This window comes from Carcharodon carcharias, chromosome 3 (genome assembly GCF_017639515.1).
Source record: "Carcharodon carcharias isolate sCarCar2 chromosome 3, sCarCar2.pri, whole genome shotgun sequence".
NCBI classification, from domain to species: domain Eukaryota; kingdom Metazoa; phylum Chordata; class Chondrichthyes; order Lamniformes; family Lamnidae; genus Carcharodon; species Carcharodon carcharias.
In genome coordinates, this window is record NC_054469.1 from 224,697,818 (window position 1) to 224,725,007 (window position 27,190).

The 27,190-nt window shown below is 45.6% G+C and overlaps 1 protein-coding gene across 1 annotated transcript in view; it reads left to right on the top strand.

Annotated features, from left to right (window-relative positions):
- The window catches only part of nek11 (NIMA-related kinase 11), a 362,055-nt gene that overhangs the window by 52,950 nt on the left and 281,915 nt on the right, over window positions 1–27,190 (top strand). The window lies entirely within an intron of this gene.

The window sequence follows — 27,190 nt, forward strand, 5'->3', positions numbered from 1 at the left end:
TCTGAGACACTCCACAATTTTTTCTCCAACTCTTCAATATCCTTAAGCACCTCTTTACTTATTGCTTCCAGCTATACACGAGGCACTGGCAGAATGTTGGCTGTACATTGTCCTTTATATGAATACAGCCTTGTGATGCCTAATTTTATCATTTGGTCCTCCTTGTTCTAAGGCCACTTGGTGCTCTTTAGCACTTTATCAATGTTAGATATACTCTTAACTGATCTCTACTATGAATAACCCAGCCAATTTAACTGTACTTTTTCAGCCATTCCTTCCCATCAGGAGACTTTGTTCACTCCCACTTCCACCAATGACAAGTAATAGCATGCATCATCATATTCCCACCCTAGCACTAGCTTTCACCTAACACTGGGAATACAGTATTGGAATAACTAGTCAGTTTCACACCAGTTATGTGTGAGGGAATGTGACTTGGGGATTTTCTTGCACTCTCCTCCTGAGATAACAGACATGGCTGCAGCTCTTTCAATGATGAAAGTAGATTTTGAATCTTCGATTTTCATTTTGACTGTGGCCGTCGGAATTTTATCTTCAGCCCTTTTAGTCTCTTCCATGTGCTGTTTTCCTTGCTCTCCGACTGAGTACAACTCTTGATCTTCTTGATCGATAACATCAACTTTTGTTCCACGTCAATCATAGGCACATTCAAGGATTTCCAGACTCCTGAACTAGCTTTAGAGCTAACACGACCTCGACTTGATGCATGCCTCAGACCTGGAACTTTACTGTTTCCTCTACTTCTCCGTACTGTCTGGATGTGACTGACTTTCCCACAGGCGTGGCACTTTAACTGGAAAATGGGGGCCTTTAAATGGCCGGTTGCCACCACGGCAAAGTTAAGCCTCTAAATTTCTGACTCTGAGACCGTGAATCTAGCTGCCGTGACCTGGATCTCGCTGAAATCTGGTGGACCTGCTGGCTCAGGAAAAGAATTCCTTGCAATCTCCGACTATCTCTTGCTGCCCTTCCCATGCCTGTGGCCTCATTCGCAGGTCTCCTTCCATGTCCTGCTTATTGCCTTTGTTCGAGCTTGGCCTGAATGTTATTGTTCTCGAGGTCTCCTATCAAAATGTCACTGAGGTCAGTTTTCTAAGTTCACCCCATATTCACAATGAGGACCGAGTTTCTTTAATTTGAGAATGTAATCTGCAACGGTCTCACTTGGCAACTGTTCCCTTTCATGGAATGGCAACTCTCAGTGCAATCTCATTCTTAGTCATGCCATAATATGAGCCCAGAACCTCATTTAATTTCATAATAGCCCATAGTATTGGGGTCTCAAGACACCGTTGGTTAGTCTCACCTCAAAGCACCTGGCTCCATCATGGTGAGGAAAACATTTACTTTAACCCTCATCTCCTGTCTTATCCACTTTCGGCCAAATGTGTAACCTTCATTCGTTATTACACCAGTCCTAATTGTTAGGGTTGAATTTCCCCCATTTTCCCCCAAATATACCTTCAGTAATGTTTACTCAGTTACATACCGTGCTGGCTCACTGCGTACCTGAACACGATGTGCACACGCAGCAATGTTTTCAAACTGCTCAAACTTCCTTGAAATCAACTTTAGGAGTTGCAAAAATTTGACATAAACGTTCTTCAGTCCTTAATTTCTCAGGTGAAATGGAAAAGAAAATTCCATCCCACCCCCACCATCAGCTTCCTGCTGCGTGTTGTACCGAGACTAGCAGATGCTCCACCTGCAGGCAGCCATTATTGAACAACTTTATTTACACCTCCTCAACAGAGAAGGAAGGCAGCAAGGGCGAGTATGACAAAAATGCTCGGCTATTACAGTATATTACAGGGAATAAAGGGATATGAGACTAGGACAGGACACAGTAAGAGAATAAATGCCAGTGTGGACTGGTTAGGCCAGAGGCTTGGTTTTGATGGTGTAATTTCTACATGCTGGGCAACGTTATCCAAACCATAGAGGCCTTAAAAGTGTTGGCTGAAAAATGCACGATGTAGGCACCTGATTTCTGATGGCCTCATGCCCTTGACACTGGAATTGGGAGTTTATTGACAGAATGTGGACGTGGGTTTCAGTTGTTTTTGTGTAGCAGGGCATGTCCTAAAGGCAGAAGTGAGAGGGCTGATTTTAACATAAGGTGATGTGTTAAAGGGCAGTATAAGAACGACGGCCCCTTGTACACCCCATCTGATTATCCTTTCAATGTCAGTGGAAGTGGAAATCGGACGAGGTGTATGATAGATGGCCAGTCCACAGCTGAAAGTTAACACCAGCAGTAGGGAGTCTCGGTGATGGACAGGATGTGAGGCATGAAGCTCAGGTAAGTGTTTAACAAGATACTGAGGATGCACAGTGTGTGGGACTCAGTCTGAGTCAACGGACTGGAGGTAGTTACGGAATCAGACAAGGCAAGGAAACCAGTTTATTTTCAGTGTAGATCACCATGGGTGTTTATGCAGTACGTCTATGGACAAGAACTTCTGAGAAGTGGCAGTGACAGTTGCGTTGCCACTCCGCTCCTTTTCACTCACCTTAGTCGGGAGTTGGAGCTTCTCACCCGGCCTTCCAGCTCGGGCCTGGTGAGGAAAGTGCAGCGCAATGGGTCCCCGAGGCCTTTCACTGAGGGCAGCAGTATTGGGCGAAAGTGAAGTTTTTATGGCGCTAGCTGCCATAAAGCAGGTAAGCTCAAAGGGGCTGGGATCTTGGAACAAGCCAAGGAGAAGGTAAGTGCGTGCGGTAAATGGGTCGGATGGTGGCTGGGGTGGTGGGTAGGATGGGTTGGGGGATGTGGGTAGGATGGGTCAGGTTGGGTAGGGTGGGTCAGATTGGGTAGGATGAGTTGGGGGGTATTGGGTGGTCAGTTGGAGGGTCAAGGGTGTAGTTGGGGTGTCGGGGTGTAGTCTGGGGATTGGGTACGTGGTAAGGGAGTTGGGGGGTAGTTGTGGGTTGGGGGTAGTTGGGGGGTAGGAGGTAGTCAGGGATATTCAGGAGTTCAGGGAGAGGTAGTCAGGAAGGATCGGGGGGGGGGCGGTTTCAGTATTATAGCTACCCAGGAGTTAAGTAGGTTTAATTCTTCTAACTTTTCATGGATAACTATTCTGGTAAGAGAGTCGGAATCATCCAAAGTCTCCAATTTAAATCTGAGTATTGGATGGTTCCCAGGTACAGGGTAATTTCCCATCGGAGGTTTAAACTTCCTGGGCAATTCCCATGCAGTCCTTGCGTGGGGACTTCCACAGGGTCCCAAGAGTGTCTTCTGGGGTATCCCTAGGGGTAAGACCCCCTCCCCGCGGAATGGAAATTCTCGTGCATATTATCATGGAATTCCAACACTGAGGCTCATGTGCAGGTTATTCTGTAATTTGCAAATTACACCTCCTGGGGGCACTTGTGCTGCACTGTTTGTAAGTTCTGAATTCTCACTGGTCGTGTTGAATTTTATAAATACAACTTCAGGTAAAACTCCAGTGACGTGATGTGTTTGAATTTAGTAGAGATATTTAAAATTTTTGGTGTGTATAAAAAAAAAATGTACTCCAATTCCAAATTATAGCCATTTCACACTATGAATTGCACCTACTGGGAGTTGGGTTAAAAGTGGCAAATTCATTTCACTTGGAATCTCCTGTCGAGTCAGCAGAGAAGTACTGGCCATCTTGCTGGACTTGGCCGGATTTAAACCCAGCTCCTGAATGAGGAAGTGCTCTTAAAGCGCTTGGGTCACGTAGATATCCCTCAGAGTAGGAACGTTTGTGAACCTGTCCGTTTGTTCATATTTTCCTCGTAGCTCGTGTTACTCTGCCTGTTCTGTGGTTGGAATTTTTCATGACACCCACTTCCCCAGCCCCGTGTTACCCTGCTTCATGTCCTTATATTCCTTTCTTCCTCGTGCGCTTATCTAACTTCCTCGTTAATGTATTTATACTATTCATCTCCCTGTGGTAGTGAGTTCCACGTTCTAACTACTCTCTGGGTAAAAGGTTTCTTCTGACCCACTTTTGGATTTATAAGTGGCTATTATATCTATAGCTCCAAGCTTTCGTCTCCCCCACAAGTAGAGAAAAAGAAAGGTTGGCATTTATATCGTGCTTTTCACAACCTTTGGATGTCTCAAAGTGCTTTACAGCCAATGAAGTGTAGTCGCTGTTGTGAAAATACTGCAGCCAATTAATGCACAGCAAGCTCCCACAGACAGCAATGTGATAATGACCAGACAATTTGTTTTTTGTGACGTTGACTGAGGGATCAATATTGAGCAGCTCACCAGGGATAACTCTCAGGCTCTATTGCAAAATGGTGCAGTGGGGTCTTTCGCATCCACCCAAGCAGGCAGACGGGGCCTTGGTTTAATGTCTCATCTTAATGTTTAACGTTAGAGGCATCACCTCTGACAGCGCAGCACTCCCCCTCCATTACTGCACCATGGTATCAGTGCTGATTTGCACTCAAGCCCTGGATTGGGGCTGGAACCCAGAAACTTGTTGATTTAGAGGTTAGCATGCTACCAACTGAGTCAGTGAGTACACCTCGTTCATGTCTACCCCATCAAACCCTTACATAATCTTAACAAGCTCTCTGTCACCCCAGCCCGCAATTTTCTCTTTTCTAGAAAAAAGGGCTCCAACCTGTTCAGCTTTGCCTGATATCAAGGCATCTCCCTCCTCACGCCATACGTTCTGTGGTGGGATCAGAAAGTCAGGGTGATTTCCACTGCGAAGCAGGGCGGGTTTTAACACACAATGGTCTGCTCCCCCACTCCTTAGTTACGCATTCGCTTGGTTTGCTTTGGGTCTTTTGGCGAGACAGGCAGGAAGTCGGCCACCCCGCTGCCCGGGCCATCACAACGGGAAGAAGCATGAGCAGGAGGAGGCGACAAGCCCCAGCTCCCCGCTTCATCGCGGCAGTACAGGAGAGACGGGATATCCTCTTCCCCAGGGATGGCCGCAGGGGGCCCACCCAACTGACCAAGTCGCCCTGGGAGGAGGTCGCCAGGGCGGTCAGCACCCGTGGGTGCAGAGGAGGACCGCCCTGCGGTGCAGGAGACGGATGAATGATCTAATCCGCGTTGTTAGGGTACCGAGGAAACCTCCTACTCACCCAACCCACGTCACCGCTCATTTTGAGTTTATGTCATGGGACCTGAGCATCACAGGCAAGGCCAGCATTTCTGTTGCCCGTCCCTAAATGCCCTTGACAAGGCGATGGGCTGCTGCCCTATTGAACTGTAGCAGTCCAGGTGCTGTGCTGTTATTGAGGCAACTGCAGGACTTTCACCCAGCCCCAGTGAAGGCACAGCCATGGAGTGGACTTGCAGGTGTTGCTGCTTCCATGCGTCTGCTGCCCTTGTCCTGCTTGCTGGTAGAACTCGCGGGGTTGGAGGCTGCTGTTGAAGGAGCCTTGCTGACTTGCTGCAGCACATCTTGTACGTGCTACACACTGCTGCCACTGTGCCTCGCTGGTAGAGGGAGTGAATGCTGGAGGGTGCTGGATGGGGTGTCAGTCAAGCGGACTGCTTTATCCTGGATGTTTTCCAGCTTCCGTAGTACTGTGGGAGCTGCACCCATGCAGGCAAGTGGAGAGTATTCCATCACACTCCTCACTTGTGCCGTGCACATGGTGGTCGGGTTTTGGGGAGTCACGAGTAACCTTAGAATTAGCAGCCTGCGACCTGCTCATTCATCGCACAGGTTCACAATCCACCTATCTGCCTTTATTCAGGAGATGGTGGCCCGCAACAGGAGGGAGAGAGAGAAGTCGGCGGGGGTGCTGGGGGAGGTCTGAGGCCCCTCGCTGCACTCGAACCACAGGCAGCTGAACTGGCAGGAGAGGATTGTGACTGTGCCTGTGTAGATGGTGAGGTCGGCCTCCCCCAAGCATCTAGTGAGGAAGCATGGGTAATCCCGAGATCCTCGGAAAACCAAGGTGATTTACGAGTGCAATGTTTTAGACAGCTACTCATTCGCTCTTCTCTCCATTCTAGGTGCCAGCAGGAAGAGGGAGATGCCAGCCCCTGCACCTGAAGTCAGTCTCAGCCCTCAAGACACCTCTGAGGAGGACGAGGATGACTTCACACCTGTACAGCCATCACAGTGTTCACCTGCACCCTCCACCAGCCCAGAGACGCACACCTCAGTGGTCATAAATCTAGTTTAGCCTCGGGCTCACACTCTGGTGGTCACCTCACAGACACGTGTCCACAGCAGGCGGAGGCAGTGACAGCCAAGGTCTCTGCCACTCAGAGGACTGCTGGGGAAGAGGCCTCTGCTAAGTCAGGGTCAGATGACGAGCCTCTGGAAATGGCCTTGGAAAACATGTTGGAGTATCAAAGAGATGCAGGGGAGCATCAGGCAGAGTTGGCAAAGGTCCTCAACAGAGTGGTACGAGAGGTGGAGGAGACTGTCTGCATGATCTACGATGTAGTGGCTCTGACATGTAGTGGCTCGGAGCATTGACCTTAGCGTGAGGAGGATGGCAGATGCCATGGAGAACCTGGTCCAGCAGAATGCCCAGCTTCTGTCAAAAATGTGCTCAGCCCTGCACTCCATCGCTGTAGTCATGGGTGAGCTTCTGCAGTGGCTATGCGAGAGGGGGGTGCGACACCTCAGACCCCTCCAAGTGCCTCGTCTCCTCAAGGAGTCAGGCAGAGGCCCTCGGACACCCAAAGAGAGAGAGCATCGGGCAGACACCCTGGGGGCATCCAACCAGGACACTCCAAGGGTGGCCAGGAATTCCCAATCCCCTCTGCCTGTGACCCCATCAGCTCCAGCTGCTCGACCCAGGAAGGGTACACCTGCCCCCGAGCAGGAGACCCAAAACAGGCCTCGGACCTCCAGGCCTCGGACCTCCAGAGGACGCCTGAGGAAGTCATCCCAGACAAGAAAGCATGGTAGTAATCAGGCTGCCACAACCTCTGCTGCAGCTGTTGGGGAATGCACTTAGACATAGCGGTAGGGTTAAGAAAATTAAGAAGTATTGAATTGACACTGGTGGGATGGATGTACAATCGTTGTATAGTTTTTGCACTTCTAAATATATGTTATCTTGCACTGATTGGAAGTCTCCTGGATTCATTCTTACTGTTAGTTGTTTTAATGGTTGGGTGCACTCCAGCCTTCCACTGGAGACCATTGAGAGTCTCCCTGCCCCTCACACAGAATGCACATGGAGATATCGCTCTTTGACAAGGGTGATGACTGTCATGTGAGAGAGGCCCCCTCCCCCCACTCACACTATTCCGCTTGCCTCCACTGCCCTCGAGACTCAATGGAGAGACTGTGTCACAATGGAAAGACTAACCTTCCTTGTCAGGCAGGTCCATTTCCCCAGGAGAATGGAGGTTTGTGGTCATAACCTGGCTGCCATTCACCTGCATTCCCCTTGTAGGCATTCCCCTCCTTCCCTTGCCCTCTTCTTCCCTAACTCGGACTGGAGCCGATGGCCAATGGCTCAGGGTGAATGGCAGCTCTGCACCTTGCTGGGATCTCATTGTACTGAGAACCCTCTGGGCCACATTTGATGCTGTCAAGGGTCTTCACCAGACAGTGCGGATTTACAAAGTGAAAAGCTCTCATACAGTCTCCACATGATCATTAGGGTTTCTCTTTAGTCGTCCAGTTCTGCTGACCTTCAGCTCCACCCACCTGAGAAGTCCCTCCCAGCACCTCGATTTTCAGCAGCTGGACATTGGGGGCGTTGCCTTGGTCTGGAGCTGGTGCTCTCTCAGGATGGTGAGTGTCATGTATCAGACTCTGCTGCCTTTTACCCTCCCCTGTCACCCACCAACACCCCCTCATCACCATCAACAACACCAATCTCTCCGCCCCCAATGTCACCTTCACTCTCCCCTTGGTCAATTTTGAACCCTCCCCCATCACCCTGGACCCTCTCACTGTGAATTTGGACACACCTTCCCTCCCCACTGAGCCCACCCCAGTCACCATGCCTATGCCCACCCTGATCATCCCCACTCCCATAATTCATGCCACCATCCTTGTCCCCCATCAATGGCCCCACTGCTGCACCTGGACCCTGACCTTCCACCCTACCACATCCCACTTCCCCCTCTCACAGTCACTGTCCTGGGGCCCATTGGTGGACCAGCGGCCAGTTTAAAAACGGCCCAGGCTGCCACGGACGGGCTTGTGTTCAGCTGGACACAGCGGGCAGGAGGTCAAGTCGAGTGGGCACTTGGACCCCCCCTTTTCTGACGAGTGCCTTGCCATCCTCCTGCAGGAAGTGGCTGCCAGAAGGGACACCCTGGTCCCCAGGGATGGGAGGAGGAGGTCGCTGCACCTCACCATGAGGGCACGGGAGGAGGTGGCAGCAATGGTGAGCAGCCATGGTGTGGTGCGGTGCACATGGGTGCAGTGCCAGAAGCGCTTCAATGACCTGCTGCACTCAGGAAGGGTGAGTACCATGTTGGCATGGGTCAGTGTGCAGAAGTGTTAAGGACTGGTCATCCCCACCCCCCCCGTGGACCTCAGGGGTGTTAGAGTCCGAGTGCCGACTGTCAGTGGTGCTGGAGCTGGCCAAGGGGGTGAGCCCTGGCTGCTTGGGCTGAGTGCTAACAGCTTGAGGGCCACGACTCGGATGTGCCCTGTCTGGTGCCCCTCAGCTGGGGTTGGCCAGGCTGCAGTGCCGCTGCAGGTAGGGAGTGGACTGGCCAATACTCCTCTGCCCGTAACCAGGCAGAGAGGGCACATACAGGCGAAGGGCAGCCCAACCTTCTACTGCTTAGCAGGTTTGAGCAAGACGCCCTGGAGCTGGAGAGCCGGCACACTCCCCGTGCAACCGGGTCTGGAGACACGGGCTGCCAGACGAAATTGAGACTGCAGTGAACAGAGGTGAGAGTTTCAGCTTGGGTAACCATTCTAGTGTCATCTCTTCATTGGTGTGGTCCTCAAACCTGGAGACACCATTGATCATTGAAAAGATGATGGCACTGTGATGCAGATCTCCAGGGTGCCTGGCATGCACAGTGACAGTGTAGAGACTTTAACCAATGACATGTCCTTTTTCTCCCTTTTAGGTTCACCAGCAGGCATTCTCTCTCTGGACCCCGAAGGGCCACCCCTGATGCCGGAGGACAACTGAGCTTCAGCTGCACCTGTATCACACCCGCTCTCTGAACCAGGCACCAGCGCAGATACCAGCATCTTGGTGGGCATTAGATCGGCAACTAGTATCTCAGTGCACATTGGTGAGGGCAGTTCACACTCGTTTGAGATGCAGGCGGACACAGAGAGTGCCCAGGGTACCAGCAGTCAGAGGGCTGCTGGAGACCAGGATGATGCTCAGTCGAAGGCTGTTGATGAGCCTTTGGAGTCGCCCATTAGGTGGCAGATGCTGGATGTCCAGCAAGTTATGCGGGAGGATCTGGCAGAGAGGGTATGCGTGCCATGGTCTCCGTTATGGAGGAGTCCATGCGGAGCATAAGCACTGTGTTGACCCTCATGGCCGAGCACACTGCCTCCTCCATTGAGAGAGTGGCGACTCTCATGGCGAGATAGCTCCAGGAACAGAATGAAAGGTTCCTGGGGTTGTGCTCGGACCTGCAAGCCCTCACACAGGCTCTGACCTCAGGTGGTCAGTGTCAGCGTGGGAGACGGATGAGGCACTCAGTACCCCAGCTAGGTGCCCGTCCATCGATGGTGAGCAGGGAGGCCCAGAGCGACCTCATGTTGGCGCATGAGCTGCCTGTCGTCTCTGCGGCTCCTCTCAGGGCGCTCCGGATGACCGCAGCAGCTCCTCCGCCCCTCTGCCAGTGACCATGGCATCTGATGAGGCTGCGATGACTGGGGAGATGCCAGCTGTGGTACTGGCTGCTCCCTCCCAGGTAGGGCCAGCACTGGCTCCACTGGCCAGAGGATGACCGCCAAGATCATCAAAGCCAACAAGACAGCAGAGTCAGCAGCTGTCTCCAATGCTGGTGCCAGTGAGTTGGCAGCACCGAGACGTAGCACTCGCAAGCATAACTTAAAAGCACCATGAGCACAAGAGGGACAGGTCACGGGTGATTTTATGTTCATTTATGTTTACTTTATCTATTCTGGTCTGGGAATGAAGACCAGAGAAGTTTATGTAAATAGTTTGGAATTGTCAAAATTAGATAAATTTTGCTTTTGTCATCCTGGCCTGAGTATGCTTCACCTTTTTATTTTATTGGTGCGGGGAACACCAGTATGTAATGCTGGCTGTTAGTGGCTCTGATGTAGCCTCTGGGCATACAGCTAATGGAATGTCATTATATTCACCATTATATTCCTACACAATGGCCACTTCTAGAATACCACCTCTTTGGCCAAACTCCCAGTTGCCTCTCCTTCTGTCACTCAGCATTGATGGTTGCCTGATTGACCTGCTCTAAAATGCCTTGGGACATTTTCTTCATTAAACAGATTATAAAAATGCAAGCTTTTACAGCTGACAGTCTAGATAAACATAGTGTCCTCCAAGGTATCATGGACTAGAACAAAAACAAAAACTGAATTACCTGGAAAAACTCAGCAGGTCTGCAGCATCGGCGGAGAAGAAAAGAGTTGACGTTTCGAGTCCTCATGACCCTTCGACAGTTCTGTCGAAGGGTCATGAGGACTCGAAACGTCAACTCTTTTCTTCTCCGCTGATGCTGCCAGACCTGCTGAGTTTTTCCAGGTAATTCTGTTTTTGTTTTTGTTTTGGATTTCCAGCATCCGCAGTTTTTTTGTTTTTATATCATGGACTAGGGAGGCTTGTTTCTTTAGCATTGACTAAGATTTTAAGTAATTGAGACCTGCCATGGAAAAGATTTGCACAGACAGAGCACAGAATTATGCAGAACTAGGGCAACTTCATAGCAGACTGCACAATGTGACAACAATGTGCTTGGAGTTGGAAAATAACATATAATATTAAGATGCCCAGTCATTGATGAAATGAAAGAATTTGTACATTCCCACAAAATTACAGCCAACATTCTTAAATCTTGTGAAACTGCTATGGAAATGGTTACAGTTTGTGAGCCATCGTTATTTCAGAAATTCAAGTTTTTACAGGACCAACAATAAGTCTTCCATTTGAATGTTTACCATGGCAAAGTAACTTCCTGCTAAGATGTCACTGTGTGTTGGAAGATAATAACAGAGGACACACTTCAAGCTACTTATGTGCTGAGGAACGCTACCATGATGCTATTTTTAAGTGAAGTTTCTCTGGTTCCGATGTGCTTTATACTTTATGATGACATTTCTGTTGTTCCCAATAGCATTGTGATGCCTGGGCTAATGTGAATTTGACTGCAGATTGATAACACAGGAAACAGCTTCATGGTAGGGATTTATGCTGCTTGAATATGGAGTAGGTACTAATAACTCCCTGTGGTCGAGAAAACATGCAGGAGATGAGATATACAGTGGGTGGTGCTGTGTGTGTGGTAATGGCAGGGAGCAGCCTCTGGTACCATCTTCAATAGTCGTAATATCAGTAAAACCTTCCCCTGTTGTGGCTTAACAGAAACCATTCACACTATTTGAATAATCTGGTTGATATTGTTAAAAATATGAATATTTTATTGTAGCAATTCAGCGATAAGGGCGCCACAGGCTGTTTAATTCTATAAATGCAACACCTTTGAATGGTCTTGCATTGATGCAAATTCCCAAAGAAGCCCTCATAGTAACAGATGGAGACTGTACTTAGAAATCCATAAGTACCGGTAGTTATCAGACTGCCTGCAATTTTCAAACAATAAAAAAGACAACAGTGTTCCTGCATTGATCTCTCACTATTAAGAATGAGGAGGAAAGACCATGAGTACAAGTGTGAGTCAACATTTAGTGGCTGCTGTTATATGAAAGATAATTGAAGGAGTCACAAGTGTGATGATGATTACAGCTTTGAAAATTGTACAATCAATCTGTGCTATAGGGAAAGAGCAGGGGAGGAGAACTAATTGGATAGGTCTTTCAAAGAGCCAACACACACACACGATGGGCTGAATAGCCTCTTTCTGTTCTGTATGATTCAATGGGATGACCAGCTGCAGAATATACTATAACATCTATATGGCAATCTCAAGCTCAATTGTCCTCCACCTACTTGCTGGCAATTTATAATTGAAATGCTCCTGCTCAATTTTGTAACCTTTACTTAAAGTATTAATTCCTACAGCTGCTGTAGTAAATGTGTAACATGACACTGACTGTAAGAGAACACTTTTTGTCAGAGTGATGCTTTATCATATGAGAAAGTTAATGTATTAATGTAGGTGTTCACTAAATTTAATCTGGTTTAAAGTTACACTCCATACATTTCACTCCCTCCATGGCCTTACTCCATCCTTTCTCTGTATTCTGCTCCAGCCTTAAAGGTTAATTCAATTCAAGCAGAAGTGCCAGGTGGATGATCCATCTTGGCCTCCTCCTGGGGTACCCAGCATCACAGATGCCAGTCTTCAGCTAATTTGATTCAGGAAACTTTTTTGAATTTTTTTCTTTAGTTACAGATTCCCTTCGGAACTATTACCTTAAATTACATTGCTAATTTGTTAATTTGACCTTATGTTTATTGAAACGCTCAAAAGAGAATAAAGGGAGACTGCTGGGACACTGTTCATAGTAGGTAGGAGGCTGACATATGAAAATGCTGCACTCCGTAAATAAACCTATTGTCAAGGAAAGTATTTGAGTCCAGTTTCATACTTCACCATGTGGCTTGGGATATTTTTAATAAATTTGTTCATGTGATGTGGGCGTCACTGGCTAGACCAGCTTTTATTGCCCATCCCTAATTGCCCTTGAGAAGGTGGTGGTGAACCGCCTTCTTGAACCGTTAAAGTCCATGTGGTGTAGAGTGCCAGAAGGGAGTTCCAAGATTTTGACCCAGTGACAGTGAAGGGACAACAATGTAATTACAAGTCAGGATGGTGTTTGGCATGGAGGGGAATTTGAAGGTGGTGATGTTCCCATGTATCTGCTGCCCTTGTCCGTCTAGGTGATAAAGGTCATGGGTTTGGAAGGTGATGGATGGGGTGCCAATCAGGTGGGCTGGATGGTGTCAAGCTTCTTGAGAGTTGTTGGAGCTGCACTCATCAGGCAGTGGAGAGTATTCCATCACACTCCTGACTATTGCCTTGTAGATGGTAAACAGGCTTTGGGGAGTCAGGACGTTAGTTACTTTCCACAGTATTCCCAGCCTCTGACCTGCGCATAGCCACAGTATTTATATGGATGGTCCAGTTCAGTTTCAGGTCAATGGTAACCTCCAGGATGTTGATAGTGGGGATTCAGCGATGGTAATGCCATTGAATGTCAAGGGGAGGTGGTTAGATTCTCTCTTGTTGGTGATGGTCATTGCCTGGCACTTGTGTGGTGCAAATGTTACTTGCCACTTATGGATATTGTCTAGGTCTTGCTGCATTTGAACATGGACTGCTTCAGTATGTAAGGAGTCATGAATGGTGCTGAACATTGTGCAATCATCAGCGAACACCCCTACTTCTAATCTCATGATGGAATGAAGGCTATAATGAAGCAGCTGAAGATGGTTGAGCCTAGAACAGTATCCTGAGGAACTTTTGCAGCAATGTCCCAGGACTGAGATGATTAATCTCAAACAACCACAACCACCTTCCTTTGTGCTAGCTATGACTCCAACCAGTGGAGAGTTTCCCTTTATTTCCATTGACTTCAGTTTTGCCAGGGCTCCTTGAAATGTTATTTTGGGGCCCATCTCCCTTTATAAGTGCTCTAAGTACTTAATTAAACAAGCCTTTCATTTGTGTATCTGCACAACATAAATGGCATACCATAAAAGCCATAATCCTCCCCCAAGGACGCAGTGTTCCTCCAACTCTGGCCACTCGTGCATCCCACTTTCACCTCCACCTTCAACCCTACATTGGCACCTTCAGCTTCCTATGCTCTGGAATTCCCTCCATACCAAACTCCTCCTTTTAACACTCTCCTTAAAAGCCACTTCTTTGTCCCAAGCTTTTGGTCAGCCTTCCTTCAACTTTGGCTCAGCATTGATATTTGCTTGATCATGCCTTGATGAAGTGCTCTGGGGACCTTTTCTTAATGTCATGGTACCGATGCAAGCTGCTTTGTGGTTGGTAAAATTTGCATTTATTATGCTTGATATTTGTAGTGGATAATTAGCTACTTTTGTTCAGGTTGCCATGCCCTGTTGATTGGCATAAGACCTAACTACTGAATTGCTCTGGCTTGTTATTTAAGACAATTTTCAGATGAAGCCATGCTAGTTTCTTATCAGCATTAGCTGTGTACAATAGAAATCTGACCTAGTCTGTGCACATTAGAGAAGGATTAGCAAAAATTGATCCCACATCTCTAATGCTTTCACGGAATATCGGCAATTCTAGAAGTATATCCTATTCATATGGGATATATTCTACTTTCTCCACATGCTAGCATATTGTACATTGTTTTATATCAATAAGGATACTTATGCTATATTAGGAATAAGATCAGGGCCAATGATCAACAGGGATTGAATAAGTGAAAGATACACTGCGATATTTTTAAGGTGGTTTTCTTTGACTGTTTCACCTCAAAACTGGGCATTGATGATGTTCTGTGAGTCAGCAGCAGTAGTGTGTGTGTGTGTATATTTATATATATATATATAGCATGTGTGTTTGTCAATTTAATTTCTAGAACAGTTATCATTTGAAACCAATGAAATCGGTGATGGTCTGTAATCTGTCGAGTGTATCATTATTCCGTCAGTCATGCTGACATACAGAGACAATGTACCCATTTAAGACAAATACTCAGAATAAATTGTACTCGAATGAACAATTTGTCCTCCAGCTTCTCATAAAATAATTTTGATTTTTTTTTAAAGCCTGAGAGAGATGCATGTCTAATCATACAGCAAGCTTAAGGACTACCAATGCAACCTAGGCATTTGTGTCCACTGTACATCCTCAGGCTGCAGGATCTGTGTTCAGCTAACAGAGCCATGTACTGGCAAGTGCAAATCCCAGCCCAGGCTTTTCAGAGAAGGTGTGGCCTTAAGTTAAAAAGAAAACAAAGGTATTAAAGGATACGCACTAAATATAATGGGTACTGTTGTATGTTTTATATCTTTAATTTGCTTCAGAGACATGAAAAGATGGCACTAGTTTCTAAGTGTGCTACAGGTTTATTTACAAGAATTCTAAAATACTTCTGCAATCACAAAATGTCAGTATCATTTTTATCCCAGCTCTAGCAACTTCTGTGATATCTGCTTACTATGCTCTAAGTCAACACCCAGGCTTAATCAATCAAGCACAGTGAGCATAGATCAGTTAACAGACTCACATAATCAAACATAGAACAATTGAACCATTGAACACTACAGGTAAATTTAATTGTTTTATTCCAAGTAACAACTTTTTGTTTAACTCTATGTTTTGGAGATTAGAAATTTCAGTTACTGAGGAAAAATAATGGTCAAATATTTTTTGATCAACATTTTGAATGATTCATTTGCTTTACCAACAGTGGTGAAATGTTTATATATTTAGGTAGGGTTTTGGTGTTGTTTTCATAAGGATTCCTATTATAAATGCTTACCTGTGGATTTTTTAATGTTATACATAAATGGCCGTAAGTAATGTTCCTGGATGGGAGCTACATGGCGCACACAATTTTTGTTAAGTATAAATAGCTAGGCTTGCGCACTTACAGTGGTTTAGAATCAACATTTAACTAAGGTTGTACAGTCAGTGAAGTTTAAAGTGGGAAAAGAGGCCATTCGGCCCATCATGCCTGTGCAAAGTAGCAGGCAGTGAGACAGAACATACTTACAATGAAGTTGGTGTTTCTAAGTTGCTGCTGAGATAAAGCTGATGGCCACAGGCCTACCTGCTTGACTTGAGTCCTGAACTCACAGCCTCAGCATTTCCCAAGCTTGTACGGTCACAGAAGTACTGCACACAAACTGATTGTGTCACTGGAGAGGCGCTTTTAACAATTACCATGTATATTTGGAGAAATATAAATTAAGGTTATCAGGGTCATTTGAAACCTGCTCTTTTGCTCGTCACCCCAGGCCCAGGTAAGGGTCCCATGCTCAAGGCTATGAGCCACGGCCAACGACAGAACAATGGCATTTTCGATGGTGATGGCGGAAGGGCAGGAACCTCCAGGAACAATGGCTGCTTCCTGGCAGAGGATCCTTCGGGAAAAGGATTTGTGTTTTTTTTTAAGCACACATGAGGAAGGCAACAGGAAACCACCTTTTCTCTTCGCTGGTTGCATTTCTCATTAAAATTGAAACTAGGAGGTGTCTACAAACAACTGAAGAAGAAATTGCAAGGCATGGATAAATGAAACCTGCTGTTGTGTAGGTTACCACCACATCAAGTTATTGAGGGGACACATGGATTTGAACCCGGGACTTCTTGATTTGCAGTCAACTGCTCTACCACTGACCCTCTCATGTCAAAATTGCTTCTAGTTGAAATTATTTGGAAAATAAATACTTATTTGTCCTGTTTGATTAGTCACAGAGGGTGTGGTGCTTTCAGCTAATAGGTCTAGTGGCAATAAATGTGCTATTTATGCAGTCCTTGGTTTGCTGTGCTGGACAAAAGCCAAGTAGTTCATCGATGGCTTTTATGGATAAGAAATGAATTATTTCAGTTACTGAATGTTCTAGTTAATTATAGCCTTATGTTTGGTAATTCATTCTGAGTCACCAGTGTTATTACTCACTGATAGGAATTTGTAGTTACCAATTAGGGGATTTGTGATACAGTTGTTTGTACGTACATGTGATGGTGAAGACAACTAAATGCTGGAAATCTCTTACTCCAAGCTTTTTAGAACCTAGTACTACCAGCCTTCCCTATTAAATTTAGCAGGATAAGGGATCATTCCTAGAATTCTGTGATCTTTTCGCACCTGCCAATTTCAAAACCACGTTCCCTTGGAATGGATCTGAATCATTGATATGCACAGTGGCCCAGAATAGAACCCTGTAAAACACCACGTTTCTTTCCTAACTACCCTGGAAGAACTGCCCTTCCATCCCCTGTCTGTTTTCTCCCTCCTCACCAATTATTTTATCCAGTTTGCTGTCCTTCCCAACCCTTCTAGTCAAATGCTCTACCACTGAACCAGTGACCTTGCCAAAAGCTTCTGTAAACTCCAAATACACCACATCCACTGCACTACATCCCCTTTTATCTACCATGCCTGATACCTCCTTAAAGGAGGATTTCTGTGCATGAGCTTTGTCATGCACAGACATTCCTTTTGGATTTCATACTGATAAATTCTAACTTTTTTTTAATTTGTTCATGGGATGTAGGTGTCACTGACTAGGCCAGCATTTATTGCCCATCCTAAGTGCCCTTGTTCAGGGGGTATTTAAGAGTAAACCTCACTGCTGTGGGCCTACCTGGACAGCAGATTTCCTTCCTTTAAAGGGCATTAGTGAACCAGATGGGGTTTTTATGACAATCAGCAATGGTTTCATGGTCATCATCAGCCTAATTCCTGATTTTTATTGACTTCAAATTTTGCCATCTGTCGTGGTGGGATTTGAACCCATATTCCCTGAGCATTACCCTGGTCTCATGAGAGACTAGTCGGTGACAATGCCACCATGCACTACCTCCCCCTGCAATTATTTTCTCTTTACATAGATAGTTAATTGTTATAAAAACTTTAAACGGCCGAATTCTACCATGGCAGGATTCAAACCCAGGTCCCCCAAAGCATTACCCTGGGTCTCTGGATTACTAGCCCAGCAACAATACCACTATGCTACCTCCTCCTCTGCATTCTGGCATGTTCTGATGTTTGGTGACTTTGAGGAGATTCATGAACTCCAGGCTAAGGTTTCTCACGCAGACTGACACCTGATGAAACCATTTTTATAGGTAATAGTCACTACCTTATATTTACAGCCCACTGTTCTGGACAGTTTTCTTGTCAATGTAATAATTTTCCATGTCTTTATTATGTTTCCAACTTTATTAGTTGGAAACTACAGCAAGTGTTCAGTTTAATAAAAAAAAAATCAAAGTCACAGCTAAAAAAAGAATTTGTGTGAATTAATGAACTCAGCTTCTTTTTACTTAATTGATAATCTGTCACTAACAGCCCATTTTTGATTCCTAGCTTTTGAATTTTAGGATCATTTTTCATTCCCGTTTGTTAATTGGTCATCAGAGATTGCTGTTTGAATGCGATTATGCCTTTTCCTGAATAAAATCTCAGCCAGTCAAATGCAAGTTTCAATCAAACTGCTAAAAATAGCAATACCAAGTTGACGAGATCAGAAAGGGCGAATCTTACCATCTCGCAAGATTCTCAGGCATTGGTACGAACCAAATGCGGGTCCCACAGTGCTATGAGGAAGGGAGTTCCAGGATTTTGACCCAGCAACTGTGAATGCACGGCAATATAGTTCCAAATCGGGAAGGCATGTGACTTTGAGGGGAGCTTGCAGGTGGTGGTGTTCTCATGCATCTGCTGCCCTTGTTCTTCGAGGTGGTAGAGTTCACGGGATTGGAAGGAATTGTCAAAGGTGTCTCAGCGAGTAAGCGCAATGTATCTTACAACTGCAAATACAACTGGCTTAATCAGGCTTTTGGAGGCTAGGGTCAGAGAGTCTAAAAGTAGGCCATCTTATAGTGCTGACTTTGTCTGCTCTGGAGTGCTGTTTTTGGCTGTAGTAGAGTGCTTCGGTTGGAGTTTGATGACTGAGGGAGTTCAGGGAGGAGGGAGGAGGTGCTCCTTTGTTTTTCTACCTTTCCTCAGAAATTAGGAACTGGTGAGTAAATTAGAAAAGTTGTAATATTTGTAAACAAGTTGCTATACTTGGATTTAACTGAGAAGTGCCAGGAATAATGGAAATTTAGGCCAATATAATAAAGTAATATAAATAATTATTGTCACTGGACTAGTATTCCAGAAGACCCAGGGTAATTCTCTGGGGACCTGGGTTCAAATCCCACCATGGCAGATGGTGAAATTTGAATTCAATAAAAATCTGGAATTAAAAGTCTGATATTGACCACGAAACCATTGCTGATTGTTGCAAAAACCCATCTGGTTCACTAATGTCCAATAGGAAAGGAGATCTGCTGCCCTTACCTGGCTTGGCCTACATGTGACTCCAGACCCACAGGAATGTGGTTGACTCTTAAATACCCTCTGAACAGGTCAATTAGGGATGGGCAATAAATGCTGGCCTAGCCAGGGACACCCACTCCCATGAACGAATAAAAATAATAGGATAAAGTTAACGTAAGGAAAGTAGAGTTAAGAAATGGCAGGGCAGCTCAGTTGAGTGGAATGCATGTCTTGTAATATGTGTGAAGTCATGGATGCTACTGGTGTCCTAGACGACCACATGTGCAGGAACTGCTGTCGGCTGCAGAAACTTGAGCTCCGGGTTTCAGAGCTCGAGCGGCGGCTGGAGTCACTGTGGCGCATCCTTGAGACTGAGAGCTACGTGGATAGCACATTCAGAGAGGTGGTCATGCTGCAGCTTAAGGGCCTGGAGACAGAGAGGGAATGGGTGACCACCAGGCGGTCCAAGAGAAGTAGGCAGGTAGCGCAGGGGTCCCCTGGGGGCCCGCTCACAAATCGGTTTTCCGTTTTGGAAGCTGGTGAGGGCGCTGACTCCTCAGCGGAGGGCAGTCAGAGCCTAGTTTGTGGTACAACGAGAGGCTCAGCTGTAGAGGAGGGGAGGAAGAAGAAAGGAAGAACTATAGTGATAGGGGATTCATTGGTCAGGGGAACAGACAGGTGTTTCTGTGGCTATAGGCATGACTCCAGGATGGTATGTTGTCTCCCTGGTGCCAGGGTCAAGGATGTTACAGAGCGGATGCAGGACATTCCTCTGGGGGAGGGTGATCAGCCACAGGTCATGGTCCACATTGGTACCAATGACATAGGTAGAAAGGGGGATGTAGTTCTGGGATCAGAATTTAGGGAGCCCGGGAGAAAATTAGCAAGCAGGACCTCAAATGTAGTAATCTCCAGATTACTCCCGGTACCACATGCCAGTGAGTAGGAGGATAAGGCAGATGAATGCATGGCTGGAAAGATGGTGCAGGAGGAAGGGCTTTAGATTCCTGTGACACTGGGACTAGCTATGGGGGAGATGGCACCTATACAAGCTGGACAGGTTGCACCTGCACAGAGCTGGGACTGAGTTCCTTGTGGGGTGTTTTGCAAGTGCTGTTGGGAGGGCTTTAAACTAACTTGGCAGGGCTGTGGGAACCAAGAGAAAATATTAGAGAAGGAATACCAGGGTGCACAAAATACTAGGAGGGATAGATAGCACTAGTGTAGAGAATAGTGAGTTAATGGGTAAAGTCGGGATAAGGGAGAAAGTAACAACATCTAAATCAGAGTTACTATGCAAGTATGTGAATACATGGAGTACAGTAAATAAGATTGGGGAGTTACAGGTGCAGATTGCCATGTGGAAATATGATTTCCTGGCAATAATAGAGACCTGGCTCAAGCAAGGGAAGAACTGGGTGTTAAATATTCCCAGGTTCAAGGTGTTCAGAAGAGATAGGAAAGGAAGAGGGGTGGTGGTATTGTTTAAGGGGAGCATTGCAGTGCTGGAGAACTCCAGAGGATTCGAGGACAGAATCTATTTGGCTAGAGCTAAGGAACAAAAAGGGTGCAATAACATTGCTTGGTGTAGACTATAGACCACCAAATTGTGAGAAGGACATGGAAGAACAAATCTGCAGGGAAATTGCAGAGTATTATAGAGTAGTTATAATGGCAGATTTTAATTATCCGAATGTAGACTGGGACAGTGGTAGTGTAAAGGGTGGAGAGGGGCAAATGTTCCTATATTGTGTTCAGAAGAATTTTCTACAGCAGCATGTGTCCAGTCCAACAAAAAGAGATGCACTGTTGGACCTAGTTCTTGGAAATGAGGGAGCCAAGTAGCTCAAGTGTCAGTGGGGGAACATTTAGGAGACAGTGATCATTGTATTGTACATTTTAGGATGATGATAGAAAAGGACAATAGGCAATCCAGGGCAAGAATAATTAACTAGGCAAGAGCCAACTTCGATGAGGCAGGAAAGGAGCTGGGCCAGATAGACTGGAATGAAAGATTGGCAGGAAAAACTCTAGCTGAACAATGGGCTACCTTCAAAAATGAATTGGTTCGGGCACAATCAAGGTATATTCCATGGAAAGGGAAAGGTAGAGCAAATAAATCCAGAGCTCTCTGGATAAAAAGGGAGATTGAAAAAGTGTGCTTATGATAGGTGTCAGGTAGAAAATACAATTGAGAACCAAGAGGATTGCAGAAGGTATAGAGGGGAGGTGAAAAAGCATATTAGAGAAGTGAATGAAGATTATGAGAAGAGACAGACAGCCAACATAAAGGGAAATCCCAAAGTCTTCTATGGGCATATAAATAGTAAAAGGGTGGTAAAAGGAGAAGTAGGGCCAATTAGGAATCTAAAAGGGAATTTACACATGGACGAAGGGGCCATGGCTGAGGTATTAGATGAATACTTTGCATCCGTCTTTAACAAGGAGGTAGATGCTACCTAGGCCATGGTGACAGATGAGGAAACTCTGTCACTGGAAGGGTTCAGAATTGATAAGGAGGAAGTGTTGAATAGACTGTCGGTACCTAAGGTTGATAAGGCACCGGGACTGGATGAGATGCATCCAAGGATATTGAAGGCAATGAGAGTAGAAATTGCAGGGGCACTGGCCATAATCTTTCAGTCTTCCCTAGACTCAGGGGAGATGCCAGAGGACTGGAGAATTGCAAACATTATGCCCTTGTCCAAAAAAGGTTGTAAGGATAAGCCCAGCAATTACAGACCAGTCAGTTTAACATCAGTAGTGGGCAAGATTGTAGAAACAATTATTCGGGATAGAATTAGTAGTCACATGGAAAAATATGGGTTGATAAGGAAGAGCCAGCATGGATTTCTAAAGGAGGAATTGTGTTTGACTAACTTGCTGGAGTTTTTTTCGAAGAGGTAGCAACAAAGGTCGATGAGGGTAATGCTGTTGATGTGGTGTACATAGACTTTCAAAAGGCATTTTACACAGTGCCAGACAACAGACTTATGAGAAAAATTATTTCTCATGGAATAAGATAAGGATAATAACAGTAACAACGTGGACACAAAATTGGCTGAAAAATAGGAAGCAGAGAGTAATGGTCAATGGGTATTTTTCAGACTGGAGGAAGGTTTGCTCCTTACTTTTCCTGCTTTTTATATAAATGATCTAGATCTTGGGGCTGAAATTTCCCCCCGTTGGGGGGGGGGGAAGTTGATGGGTGGGCACACATAGGCACGCTTCCAATCGGTGCCCCAGATTGGAGACACGGCGCCATATTACGTGGGCGGGCCAATTAAGGCCGGCCCAGCATGATGTGCGCACAGAAGCGCTCTCTGTGCGGGCGGGGTGGGGGAATCCTAAAATCGAGAGTGCGCTCTATCGTGCATGCGCAGGCGCACGCACTCATCTCCCCGAGGGTAGGTGCTGCCTCAGGCAGATCAGCTCAAAATGTTAAAAACCTAAAAATAGAAATGTAAAGTTTCCCTAACATGTCCCCTCATGTGACAATGTGAGTTGGGACAGGTCCATAACTTTCCCAAAAACCTTATTAAACTTTTTTAAAAACTACATGAAACCTCATCCCGCCTCTGGATGAGGTTTCAAGCTTTTCTAGTAGGCGCCGGGACTCCTGGCCTTAAGGTTGGACGGGCAGGTCCTTTAATTACATAATTGACTCTGTCAATGGCCTCAATTGGTCATTGATATGTCGGCAGGCGCACAGCTAATTTCACTGCGCCCTCGCCTTCCTGAAAATTTAAATGGGGCGCAGTGATGTCGGGAACTCCCGATGGCACCGTACACCGTTTTACGCATCACCCCCGCTCGCCGACACATAAAATCCTGCCCTTGGTGTGCAGGGGACAATTTCAAAGTTTGCGGTTGATGCAAGGCTTGGGAATGCTGTAAACCGCGAGGAGGATGGTGTGGGACTTCAAGAGGACACGGACAAGTTGTTGGAGTGGGCAGATAGGTGGCAGATGAAGTTCAATGCAGAGAAGTGTGTGGTGATGCATTTTGGTAGGAAAAACCTGGAAAGACAATATAAAATAAGGGGTGAAATTTTGAAGAGGGTGCAGGGGCAAAAAGACTTGGGTGCACATGTGCATAGACCATTGAAGGTAGCAGGACAGGTGGAGAGAGCAGTTAATAAAGCATATCGTATCCTGGGCTTTATTAATAGGGGCATAGAGTACAAGAGCAGGGAGGTTATGCTGAATTTATATAAGACCCTCGTTAGACCTCAGCTGGAGTATTGTGTACAGTTCTGGGCACCATACTATAGGAAAGATGTGAACACACTGGAAAGAGTGTAGAAGAGGTTTACAAGAATGATTCCAGGGATGAGAAACTTCAGCTATGAGGATAGATTGGAGAGGTTGGGACTGTTCTCCTTGGAGAGAAGAAGACTAAGAGGAGATTTGATAGAGATGTTCAGAATCATGAGGGGCTGGACAGAGTCGATAGGGAGAAGCTGTTCCTGCTTGTAAAAGGATCAAGAATGAGAGGGCACAGATTTAAACTGATTTGCAAAAGAAGCAAATGTGGCGTGGGGAAAAAACTTTTTCACATAACGAGTGGTTCGGGTCTGGAATGCACAGCCTGGAAGTGTGGTGGAGGTAGGTTCAATTGAGGCATTCAAGAGGGCATTAGATGATTATTGGAGTAGAAATATTTGTGCAAGGGTACAGGGAAAAGGCAGGGCAGTGGCACTAGGTCATTATGTTAATTTGGAGAGCTGGTGCAGACACGATGGGCCGAAAGGCCTCTTTCTGTGCCTTTAAAATTCTGTGATTCTGTGATTTTATATGGTGTACACTGCTGCCACTGTGCGCCAGTGGTGGAGGCAGTGAATGTCTAAGGTGGTAGATGGGGTGCTTTGTCCTGGACAGTGTTGAGCTTCTTGAATGTTGTTGAAGTTGCACTCATCCAGACAAACAGACATTATTCCATCACACTCCTGACTTGTGCCTTATAGCTGGTGGACAGGCTTTGGAGTTACTTGCTGCAGAATTCCCAGCTTCTGACGTGCTCTTGTAGCCTCTCTCTCTCTCCTGCTAGATGCCTCTAAAGTAAAATTAAGGAGTCTGGGATCCAATAAGAAGTTGATCTTAGGTAAGTTACCCAAAAAAAAATGGTTGTCTCGCTTGGCAAGTCTTATCATGTTATTTCACAACTTATTTTGCAGGGGAGAGGGCAACTCTAGGGTAACTGAGGAGCTTTTGCCACCGTACCTCGATGTAGTAGAATAATCTATACGGAAGCAAAATACTGCGCTTGCTGGAAATCTGAAATAAAGACGGAAAATGCTGGAAATACTCAGCAGGTCCGGCAGCATCCGGAGAGAGGAACAGAGTTAATGTTTCAGGTTGATGACCTTCCATCCCAGTTCTGATGGACGGTCGCCGACTTGAGACGTTAACTCTGCACCTCTCTCCACAGGTGCTGCCGGGGCTGCTGAGTGTCTCCAGCACTTTCTGTCTTTATTCAAGCCCAATCAACGTTGTTGCTATTCACTGGGAAATTGCAAGGTTAATTACACCTGAAAAATATATGTCGTAATTGCAATATTTTACTTCAGCTGGGGCAGGGTGGATGAAGTTGACATTAACTTACCTCACTAGAATTCATAACAGAAGAGATGATGATGATGGGAAGTCCTTTTTTAAAATAACACTTCTTACAACAAACTGATCCTGCAAGCTTAGAATTTCATATGCCACTACTTCAGTGGGTTCTAATTCGTGCACCAGTTCTAACCTTCATTTAAGGGTGCGTTCATGCCTGTGACGAGTTTGATGTGCTTAATAGTACCATATGTGTGCTGTTAACAAGCCTGATGGCAGCACCAAGTCACATACGGTACCAAGAAGTTCAGTAAAAGTACAGTAGATGGTGCTAATAGGACAGTGATTGCACATTGCTCTGTAGCCTTGGTAAAATACAGTGCTGCTTTCATCTCTGAAATCGCTCAAATTCAGCAAAAAATTCAAAGGCGGTGTGTGGGGCGGGGCTGGTGAGAATTCCTTTTTAAGGAAATTTAAGAAAATATCTGCCCTTCTCCATAATTAGTAACCATCATGTTTCAAAGCTGCCATTCTCCGAATGTTATGTTAATTACAGAGGGAAATGGGCAAGCTTCAGTTTCCCTTTAACAGGAATTTCACACCTCTCTGAAGCATGTAATAAATTCTTACCAGGCTATTTTTATACTTTAGCATAATTACATAGACAAGAATTGCTACTGATTTGTAGTTTACATTATAAATTCATTTGCACTTCTGCCTATGTCACCTTGCTTTGAAGTGCCAGCCTTGCCTCTAAGTTCGAAGGTAATAGGTTCATGGTCCTACTCTGGAGATTTAAGCACGGAAATCCAGCCAGACGCTCCAGTGCAGTATTGAGGGAGTGCTGCGCTGTCAAAAGCGTCATCTTTTGAACGAGACGTTAAACGGAGTTCCTGTCTGTTCTCTCAGGTGGACGTAAAAGATCCCATGGCATTACTTTGAAAAAGAGCAAAGGTGTTATCCCCGATGTCCTGGTCAGTATTTATCCCCCCAATCATCATCACTAAAGAAGATGCTATCTGGTTGCTGTCACATTTTTTTGTGAGAGCTTGCTGCATGCAAATCGGCTACCACGTTTCTTACATTGCAACAGTGACTACACGTCAAAAGTACTTAATTGGCTGTAAAATGCTTCGGGATGTCCAATGACCACGAAAAAAATGCTATATAAATGCAAGGCTTTCTTTTGCTTTGATCATGGTGTCCACCCACCATAATACCAGTTGCTTAGAACAAGAAAGTAATAATACTACCTTCACTTCTATAGTATGATAGCGCTACTTGGAGTAGGTTTAAAAGTGGAAACACTTCTCGGCAATAAAATGGAGAAACATCTCAAGCCTAGCTCTCGGGAAATTAATTAATCAATAATTAAATGGCATGACTTCTTTAATCCGTTTATTCTGCTCATTGACACAGTGAATTACCTAAGTTTTCTTCAAAGCAGAATATTAACAGCGAAGTGAGACCAGTGAAACTCATGTCATAATGTAGAATACTAATGCGCTTATTGGTTTCTTTGCTTTTTAACAGATGATGGATCCTGGATCATTGACAGTGCAATATCGTAATTTAGTCAATTTGAGACTTAATTGCTCCCTAACAGTGGGAGAGGAAGCTAGCTTTAAATGGGTTTTAATAATAAATGCAGGCGCTACTGAGTGGAACAACATCGACATCTTGCATTTATATAGCACCTTTAACATAGTAAAACATTCCCAGGTACTTGTACAGGAGTGTTAGCAAACAGAATTTGATACCAGATTACATAATGAGACATTAGGATAGATGACCAAAATCTCGAACCAAATAAGGGAATTAGGCGTACTTGAAGGGAAAAATTTGCAGAACTACAAGGAGGGGGTGGGGCCATGGGATTATCTGGATCGCATTTACAAAGAACAAGCAGGGACTCGTTGGACTAAATGGCTTCCTTCTGCACTGTGACCGTTCTATGATTCTCTGATTGTAGGTAGGTTTTTAGGAGTGATTTAATAAAAAAGGAGGAGGTAGAGTGGCAGAGAGTTTTAGGAAAGGAATTCCAGGCCTCAGTTGAAGACACAGCCCCCAACGATGGGATGATTAAGGTCAGGGATGTTCTAGGTGTGCAGATATTTCAGAGGATTGTAGGGCTGGATGCGGTCACAGAGATAGGGAGAGACCAGGCAATGGAGGGATTCAAAAACAAGGATGAGAATTTCATATCGAAGTATTCTTCAACAAGAGCCTGTGTAGGACTGGGAGCACAGGGGTGATGGGTGAAAGGGACTTGGTGCGATTTAGGACATGTGTAGCAGAGTTTTGGATGATAATACTTCTTGCATCTGTTTGAAACGCTCAACATCTTGTCTTTCACATGAATGTGGAACTGTCAGTCAATCGTCACTGAATAAGTGTTTAAGTTCCCTTGTGTCCTTTTCCTTTTTTAGTTGGTTATTTTATGCTTTAGCTCAGCAATCATCTTATACCAGGCATTCATAGATTCTGGATTCTGAAGATCCCATTGCTACTGTACTTTCTGATCTCTACCTGCCCAGATGAATACCCCACGCTTGCAGA